Genomic DNA, 10,319 nt, shown 5'->3' on the forward strand with positions numbered 1-10,319 from the left:
CTAATCTAACCAACTTTATATATTAAATATTCGATTAAAATATATCTACATAGTAATTTATCTCACTCAGGCTAAGCTGATTTTCTCTAGGGCCTCCTTTAGTCAGAGTGTTCCAAGTAGCATGAGAGGCAACCCGTGATGGAAGTTGATCGTACTGATGGAGAGAAAGAACTTCGAATATTTCCAGAATTACACAGATGTTGTGTAGAAATTGTCAGAGACAATAGATTGAATAGGTCTGTAAACTGCATGACCATTAATATGTAGTTGAAAAAAAAATGAAATATGTACATGATATAAGACACATACTTCAAATCAAGCAACACCTTATTAAAAGAACTATTATATCTCATGGTTAGTTTCTCTGCTTTGTCACAAACCTTAGAGAGCGATATCAGAGATAAGAAAATGTTTGAGATTCAGATAAGATATAGATTAATTTTTATTTTCACCAAAATATTCATTGCACTGCCAAATTTCTTTGGTATCTTCACATTAAAAGAAAATACATGAAAAAAAACTGAACAATCCTCCTGATTTGCGTTATACATTTTTACAAAATTACTTATAAGCACCAGCTGAAGTTTCTCAGCAGGCACTGCAATCCTGCACGGGAGTTGTTTTGTTGGGAGTTTGGGGGGAAAAAATTACAGCGGTATTAAAAAAAAATATCAAAATAAATTATAAAAAATATAAAAAGGATATGAACCAGAAAGGTAACATTATTAACAAAAAAAAAAAAATGGCTCATGTTCAAAGAAAGACTTCTTATATTTTAAAATTTGGAGCATATTTATTAAAAAACTCTGAAAAATCATTCCAAATCAACTAAAAGCTTAGAAATTAAAATTTTATGATCAATCAACTCTAAAACCTTTATTAACTTCATGTGATCTTATTTGTAAAAAAGTGACAGTCTCATCAACCTTCGTAAAAATAAAATATGAAAGACTGACTATATAATGGGAGGTTGAGATTACAATACTGATGAGGAGAAAGGAGGTGTTCAACTTCAGATTTTAGCCGATGCGCAAAAAAACTTTCGTACATTTTTCTGAAAAAGGGGTTGAAAGTGATTGGTCTCACACCATCGAAATTAAGTTTAGTATCTGTTTTTAGGGATTGGAGTAACATACCCCGTTTTCCATAACCATTGTAAACTGAAGAGGATGAAATGTAATTAAAAATTTATGTTAGTGGCTTAGTCACTTTGTCTAGAAATGCTTTTATTAGTTCAATCGGAATATCTATGGGAGTTATACTAGTTCGTTTAAGCTTCTTTATTATACTAAGAACTTGATCCTCAGAAATAGTAGGTAAAGGTACTCCATCATGTGGAATTTCATGAAACTCTTGGTGAGTTTTATTTACATCAATAGGCGACAAAGATTGGATTATTTTGTCCAAATGACAATTTAACTGGTTCGCAACCGCATCATCATCAGAATCTGAACACAAATCAACACCACTAGAGGATTTTCCACAAATTTGTTTTATTTCCTTATACCATATGATAGGCTTTGAATTAAAAAGGTTATCAATGTTCTTGGTGGTAATACTCAGCCTCAACTTTTCTAGTTATTTTATGTAATCTGGTGCAGATCATATTAGCATTTCCTTTTTTTTTTTCTTTTCTTAGTTGAATTTTAATACTGAATCAAATCTTTAATTTCTTGAGTTATGTAAGGACGATCTGTGTTGCACCACTTGCAAGTTTTCCCAGGAAAGCATTCTTCATATTTGTTTCTTAATTTATCTTGCAAAAGCTTAGCTTTTTCATCGGAGGACTCTAATCCAATTTCCAAATTCTAAGAGACCCCTGTCCGAAAGAGGTCAGTAGTAAACTTTCTCAACGACATATTTTACTTTATAGGAAGATAGCGGAGCTCACTTTATCATGTAGTGGTAGCTACCACCAAGGAGAGGTAGGTCTTGAGGTTCATTATAATATTCTGACAAATTTGTGCAAACTACGTTGACTTTAGTATCACCTTTAGTGGTCGAAAACTTTGCTATTTTCTGAGTCCTTGACTTCTGAGGGACATTTCAATTTTTATATCGTTATTATCACCAGTACTGCAAATTACAACATTCGGGTATTTAGAAGTAATAAAATCAACACACAAATCCAACTTTTTAGCGAAGACGTTTTTTTTTGGAAAGATACTATACTAGGTGAGCAATAAAACACTCCAGTAACAATACCAGTTACAGATCTCGGAAGCTTTTTTGACATAATCCAAATCATTTCATCATCGCCATCAATATGGGGGATAGGCAGAGGCTGCGGTGCAAACTCTACACTTACGAACCCCGCTACGCCACCACATATATTTGGTGGGGAAAAACTAGAAATAACACTTAACTGAACAATAAAAAGAAATGTTTAGAATCGACTCAGGATAAATGTCTAAAAATTTCAAGATCCCTCAATTTTTTATTTTGATTAGATTAGGTTGATGCCCAAGAAAAGAAGAATGCCTAAGAACAGAAAACATCAAGCACTAAGTATAAAAAGAGGGCCTTTTTCTCAGACAATCGACGAAAATATAGGGGCGTAGGGTACACAGGTAATTTTTCAGATTCTGAAGGGGAGGGGGTGGCTTTTTTCAGTTACAATTGCGAAAGAAAATTTTAACTGAAAATAAAATTAGTGTATTTTGACAAGTTAGAGGAGGGGGTGGGTGGGTGAATAAACTTGTTTCCCAATTCTGAGCCACGATCGTCCGATATTTTGTTTTTACAACACAAGGACAACGAAATTTATCTTAATACTGATCCAAACTCGTTCACACATCATTAATTTCATCTACATTAATTCGAGATAGTATATATTTTATATACATATGATATGCAAGGAATCTATACTTTCTGTTCTATTTCCAGTTTCTAGCTTAGAAAATATCCCACGTCTTTTTTCCTCCACATCCAGCCGATAAAAATTTTGAGATAACAATTTTGTTAAAAATACTTCAAAAATCAGATAATAAAAACTCCGGAGTCAACGCAAACTCCCAGATTCCGGGGACAATTTTTTTACGCTATGCTCCGAGGGCATATAAGGATTTATGAAAGGGGAGCTCGTATAAACTTTACAGGTGACTCATTTGATTGGAAGTTGAAAGTTCTAGTTACCTTTTTTGAGTAAAAAGGGTTCGGAGGTTATCTCCCCCCCCCCCCCCTTATATGCCCCATATGCCCCAAAAATCCTTATATGCCCCAAGGCCTATATGCCCCATATAGGCCTTATATGCCTCAATATATGCCCCAAGGCATATTTTAAATCCTTATATGCCTATTTTAAATCCTTATCTTAAATCCAAGGCATATTTTATTCCAAGGCATATTATATTCCAAGGCATATTTTATAGGCATATTTTATTCCAAGGCATATTAAATCCAAGGCATATTTTATAAGATAGGATTAAATCCTATCTTAAATCCAAGGCATATTTTAAATCCTTATATGCTCCAAGGGCTTATAAGGATTTATGTAAGAGGAGCTCGTATAAACTTCAGAGGTGAAAGGTTGTCCGGAGGAAAGGTTGTGATAGTCCCTGGGGGACTATAAAGTTTTTATGGAAGAAGTGGTCGCATAAACCTCGGAGGGGACTCAAATGATTAGAAACCGAAAAGTTATAATTAGTGCTGGACGATATTTGTTATCAATATTGATATATCGGACCAAATATCGATATCGAAACGTATTATCGAAACCGATATTTTTAAGGGGTCTCTAACCCCCTATATTTTCCGCGGAAAATCCACCACATGAAAATTCAGAAAAATTTTCAGCATACATCTTCAAGATTCTTTGCAGGTTTGAATTCTTTCATCTATAACTTATTTTATTTATCCTTATCTTACATCATACTCTGGCATCTTTGACGCAAGAATTCACTTCCGGCTCCCGACTCAGATACGTGTAAGTTATTACTTAGAATGAAAAGTTCACAACAAAATTATGTTATGATAAAAAGTTCGGATTTTGAATGTTATCAAAGCTAAACTAGCCGATCAGACGGGGTGAATTTTTTCAATCTGAAAAATTCTGCCAAGGAAAAGGAGCTACCTGTCACTGATAAATTAAGATAAGGTAATTTAGCTTAATTGTAACTATACATGTATAATATATAAATATATATATATATATATATATATATATATATATATATATATATATATATATATATATATATATATATATATATATATATATATATATATATATATATATATATTATATATATATATATATATATATATATATATATATATATATATATATATATATATATATATATATATATATATATATATATTGCTGATGCTATTAAGGCTCACCTTATGAAAATTGAAAATTGGGGGGATCAAGGAAAAGGTTGTTGCTGTAGTAACTGATAATGGAGCAAATGTAGTTCGGGCCGTAAAGGATGCTACATCCCAAATAGGTACAGGATGGACACATGTTTATATATATATATATATATATATATATATATATATATATATATATATATATATATATATATATATATATATATATATATATATATATATATACCATTATATATATAAATAACACAATATATAACATATAACATAATAACACAAAAATAACATAAATATATATAACATAAATATAACATAACATAACATAACATATATATATATTGTTATATATATATATATATATATATATATATATAACACAATATATAACATCGCGGAGGAGTTTTCTGCAGGAGGGTGGATTTTCAGTGGGGTGTTAGTTTTTGGAAATAATTTTCTTCTAGCGAGGATGTATTTTTCGGGGGGGGGGGGGGTTAAACGACTAGAACCATTAACACTAAGTTTAAAATTAAAGATGATACCTTTAGTTTTAGGGGGAAAATGGGGTTAATAATAGTCCTAACGTTTTATTGGATTGTCTATTCTTATTTTCAGATGATGAACTTTTAAAAAGAGAAGAAGAAGCAATCAAAATAGATGGCCTTAATGTCGCTCAGGTCAAAGAATTACGTGACAAGGCCTCGAGCCCCCTTTCTTGCGTTCGTTCAAGATTCATTGGAGTGTCATTCATACATTCCAAAAAGTCATTTTTCAAAAATATATATATAACATATATATAACATAAATAACACAAGGTTACACAACGGAGTAATGAAAAAAAGAAAAAAAAAAGAGAAAAAGAAAACGCAATAAGAGAAACAACAAGACTTCAATAACAATCTATATACAGCATACTAAACTCGTAATCAAACTAGCCTACGATAGCTCGGTACATATCATGATCAGGATTGAGCGAACGCCAAAATCGGACGATTCGCTCAGTAGCTGCAGTAGTCGGGTCCGCAACGCTGTAATTTTTCGAAACTCTTGAATTTCTCTTCCATGGCGTAACACTTAACAAATATTTTGCATACTTATAGTAAACCCTACGGACTGAGCGCTTATCTGATTCGGTGAAAAGAGACCAACACGGCGAGAGTGACAGAACATGCGGGATAACGAACACGGAATAAAGCCTTCCGAGTATATGGCGGTTATACATACGTTTGCAGGGTAGGAGTAGTCCGTATGCTTTGCGTGCCTTTTCTGAAAAATGCTCAACCAGTACTTCACGAGTAGACCGCAGATCTGAAGCGATCGGCAGTCCAAGGTAAGTGAGAGATGGCTTTGAGCTCACCGCAGTATCACCTAGGAGCACGCTAATCGGGGTCGAATCTTTCGCGTTGCGACGAAAAACAACTACTTCACTTTTGGCAGCGTTAAAAGCTAGCCCAATCTTAGCATATTCATCACTCAATATATTGTAGTTATCCTCAACCCTTGAAACAGACCTACTTGCGTTAAGTATATCATCAGCGTAATTGATGAGAGACACGTCTATACCTAGATATATGCAGCACGTTTTGGCAGATTCTTGAGGGACGATAATACTGTTGTTGTATAGGGGAGGGGAAGTAATGGAGCCTTGCCGGATACCTTTACGGACAGGTATAACTACGTTGGATACCACCATACCGCGATGAGAGGGGACTTTAATCTTCACTCTCAGTCTCCTATACATGCTCCTCCATACAACGACAACCGAACGGTCAACTCCGCGTTTACAAGCAGAACTAAGTATATGTGCGTGGATACCGGAGTCAAATGCTCTACGTACATCGTGGCTTGCTAGAACAAGTGTATCATTATTATCGTGAGCACTGAGCAAAAGATTAGCTATCAACGAATGAACATGCTCGCGACTAGTACCACTCTTAAACCCGAATTGCGAATCGGGTGTATAACAAGCTTCACTTAGGTCATCAAAAACAAGCATTTCCATGAGTTTGCAGAATACCGGCGCAACAGTTATTGGGCGGTATGATGAACAGTTCCTGGGATCATTCCCTTTTTTGGGAACTGGTGTAACGACACCAACACAGAAAACATCGGGGACAAGACCGCAGTCAAAGATCATCTGGTACATAAGAGCAAGGTGATTTAACACACTGTCACCCCCAATAGCCAGATGCATTCCACAAATACCATCATCACCTCGAGAATACTTCTTTTTTAGTTTAGATAGCATATGACGGATACTAGAGACAGTAACAACGAACCCAACACTTCGTTCATTTGACGCTAGGAGGGAGTCGAGCTCTTTTCGAACTCTTCCTCGAGAGCCTTGTTCGGCGGTGAGAATTCGTCAGTGAAATATTTATTCCAATCACTTTCACTTGGCAAAATTTCTTCTTTGCGAGATTTCGGACTCCTTTTCTTATTAATATACTTCCAGACTGCATTTGGGTCACCTTCAAGCATTTTGCAATTCTGGTCCATTAAGTCGGTTCGGTGTTTAGCAAGGGTCTTGGCGAACTTTCGCTTAGTATATAGCCTGATATCATTCAAGACACCTTGACGAGGGCGCCCGCACTCGTTCCATAGTGTATACCAGAATTTAGATCGACTACATAACTCGGACAACTGTACATTCTGAGACCACTGTGGATTTTCACTTCCGATTCGAACTTTTCGTGTCGGAACTGCAGCCTTTTCGGCACAGCGTAGGGCATGTGTAATTTCTGCACAGTAATTGTTCAGGAGTATCTGCTTCTCATTATCGGGAACAGGTGAACCCTGTTGAAGCAGTTGAAATGGGACCTTTGTCTTTTCAAGTATATTATCATACACGGACTTGAAAAGTGCAGAGTCGGCTTTTCCCCACTCAGATTTTACCACCCATTTACGGTGACATTCATCGGGCTGAGTAGGTTTATTAGTGACACAGAACACATTTGAGATAGGTAGGTGGTCGGAAGCACAGATGCTTAATTTTACCCTACATTTTCCGTTTGTCTTCACATCTGCAGAGCACAGCATTGAGTCAAGGGAGGATACAGAGCCGGAGTTATGTACATACGTGTAGTCCAGGTCATTTTCAAGTACACGGAGACTTTCACAGGCAGCAACCAGAACCTGAGTTCTTGGGCTGTTGTCGCACAGGTTACAGTTCATGTCTCCGGTTACAATGCATGACAGTTTTTGCGTAACACATCCGTCAACTGCTCCACAAATCTGTCCACAAGCAACATTGAATCTTGCATCAGATTCATCGTCACGATAATCCGAGGGCATATAGACACAGAATAGGGCTGTATCAGCAATGCGGACACCGACGAAGAAATCAGACTGCTTGTACAAGGAAGGATTAAGACTTCGGCGTACCAGTATTGAAATACCACCAGAGGGTCTACCTCTGCCAGAACGCTTTGCAGGAACACTGAATACGCTGGAACTGTCATTGACCTCAAGAAGCTGAAGTCCTTCTGTTGTAAGAAAGTGCTCCTGTAGACAGACTACGTCATATTCTTGTACTAATTGCTCAACCAGAGGTAGTTTAGCCAGAACTCCACCATTCATGTTCCATGATACAACTTTAAGTTCAAGATTATTCATTGTTTTAATGCTTTCTGTGCTTCAGGGCATTTAAAACTGTAACAGGGATGGTTTGCCGAACCACATAGAGCACATTTGAGGGGGTTCTGGCAGGGATTGTCCTTTGAGCTGGAGTGTTTCCCAGCGCAACGGGAGCACTTTGGCGGATTTGGACATGCCTTTGCTACGTGGCCGAAGCATTGACACTTGTAGCACTGGATTGGCATAAATTTGTATTCGTGAATCGGCAGCCGCTCATACCCAATCACGGGGGGAGACTTGATTGCACTCTGTAGGTCTTCCCGCGAATCAAATTTCAGTTTGAATGACCTGGTTTTGCCTATTCCAGAAGCTTCGACACATTTCGACACTAAACTGCGTAAGTCCTCTTCTGAAACACTAGCAGGGACTTGGCGAATTATCCTGAAGAAAGAGGGGCTTTTTACTCTCGCGACAACGGAATTATTGGTACTGGTAATAGCCTGAGCAATGGAATCGGCGGTCCCTTTGTCTTTCACGAGAACGCTCCAACCACTCTTAAGAGGCCTCAGTTTAACAATGTCATTGCTTGTCTGTCTGCAAAGTCCATTTAAGTAGTCTTTCCGTGATTCGGGATCAGTCAGTCCTTGGGGCGGATTCTTGAGAACTACGGCGTAAGTCTGTTTATGCTTTCCGTTATTCTCGCGTGAGTGATAGGGATTGCGCAGCTGGTACTCAGACTCGACGAAACTGTCAAACTTTCGGCATAGCTTTCCCACTTGTCCCGTCAAAGTTGCACTTATTTTACCTGGAATAATCGGTACGTCATCAGGTTGGTGTAATACGAACCACGTGAGCGAGATGTTTTTTTTGTTACACATCTTAAAAACTTTCCTTATGTCCATGACATTATCCGAGCTGTTGTCTCTTGCAGTCACTCTCGTCGCATATTCGGCTTAATCCCAAATCACCTTTTTCGCTTCTAATATATCCGCATCGGAGAAATGTGAAACCGCACTTTTGACAATACTGTCTATCGGGTTTCCAGCCTTCATTGCCCGCTCAACAAAGTTCAGTACAGCATTTAACACAAGCTTCACGCTCGCCATTTTGCTACGGAATGATTATTACGCAATCCAAGAGCAATTAAGGCTTTAAAGATTTAGCGGTAGATAAGACCCGTGGGAAGTGCAACACACAAATCACCTTATCCCAGCAGTTTAAGGATAAAAAATCCCGCTAGTACTGTTCGGCCTCTTGAATGTTCGTTGTTGCTCACTTCTGCACAGGCTATCTCCGAAAAATGCAGCCCAAATTATATCGCCAAAAATGGCAAAATATACTGTCTAAATTTGGCAGCTATGCAATATTTGGCAACTATGTAACTTCACTTATTCAGAAGAAACAGTGATGGCAACAAAGATGGCGCTATACAAAATAGCAGAATAGATGGCGCGCCAGTCTATATAAGAAAAAAAGAAGATGGTGCTGGTGAGAATACCCAGAGAGAAATACCTATACTAGGAATTATAGAAGGTCCCTCAAATACTACTCAACTAAAAATCTAGAATTAGAGTGTAGAAATCAATATGGAAATAACCTCAAGGTAATGCAGAATCTTTATCCCATTAAGGGCAAAGATGCAAACTCAGCTACAATAACTCTGTATATAACATAGAATGCAGATATATATATATATATATATATATATATATATATATATATATATATATATATATATATATATAATATATATATATATATATATATATATATATATATGTATATATATATATATTGCTGATGCTATTAAGGCTCACCTTATGAAAATTGAAAATTGGGGGGATCAAGGAAAAGTTTGTTGCTGTAGTGACTGATAATGGAGCAAATGTAGTTCGTGCCGTAAAGGATGCTACATGCCACGTAGGTACAGGATGGACACATGTTTCGTGCTTCGCACATACTCTACATTTGATTATGGGAGGGGGGTACCATTAATGATACTGCTGAAATGTTGCCTCTCGTCCAAAAGGCTAGAAATATTATCAGCTTTGCCATACGTAGTGTTGTATCTACAAACAAGTTGTGCCAGGTTCAAATCTCTATTGTCAATGTTTGCACCAAAAAACTAAAACATGATCTGATCACTCGATGGAATTCGCTTCTCAATATGTTGCGTAGTCTACAAGATTTGAAAGAGTCGGTAACAAGTTCACTTGAGCTTCTCGGTAAAGTGGACCTCATACTCACTGATAGTGAGTTGGATGTAATTTCAAAAGTGATTGCGGTGCATACACACTTTGAACAGGAAACTATTGAGCTCTTCTGAAAGCTTTACCTCCATCTCGAAAGTCCTGCCTTTGTCTAAGATTTTGAGAACCCAACCTTGTTCAGGTAGATTTTGGTGGATGACT

Source organism: Artemia sp. Qi Xiang Cuo, chromosome 17 (assembly GCF_049724085.1).
Source record: "Artemia sp. Qi Xiang Cuo chromosome 17, ASM4972408v1, whole genome shotgun sequence".
Classification (NCBI taxonomy): domain Eukaryota; kingdom Metazoa; phylum Arthropoda; class Branchiopoda; order Anostraca; family Artemiidae; genus Artemia; species Artemia sp. Qi Xiang Cuo.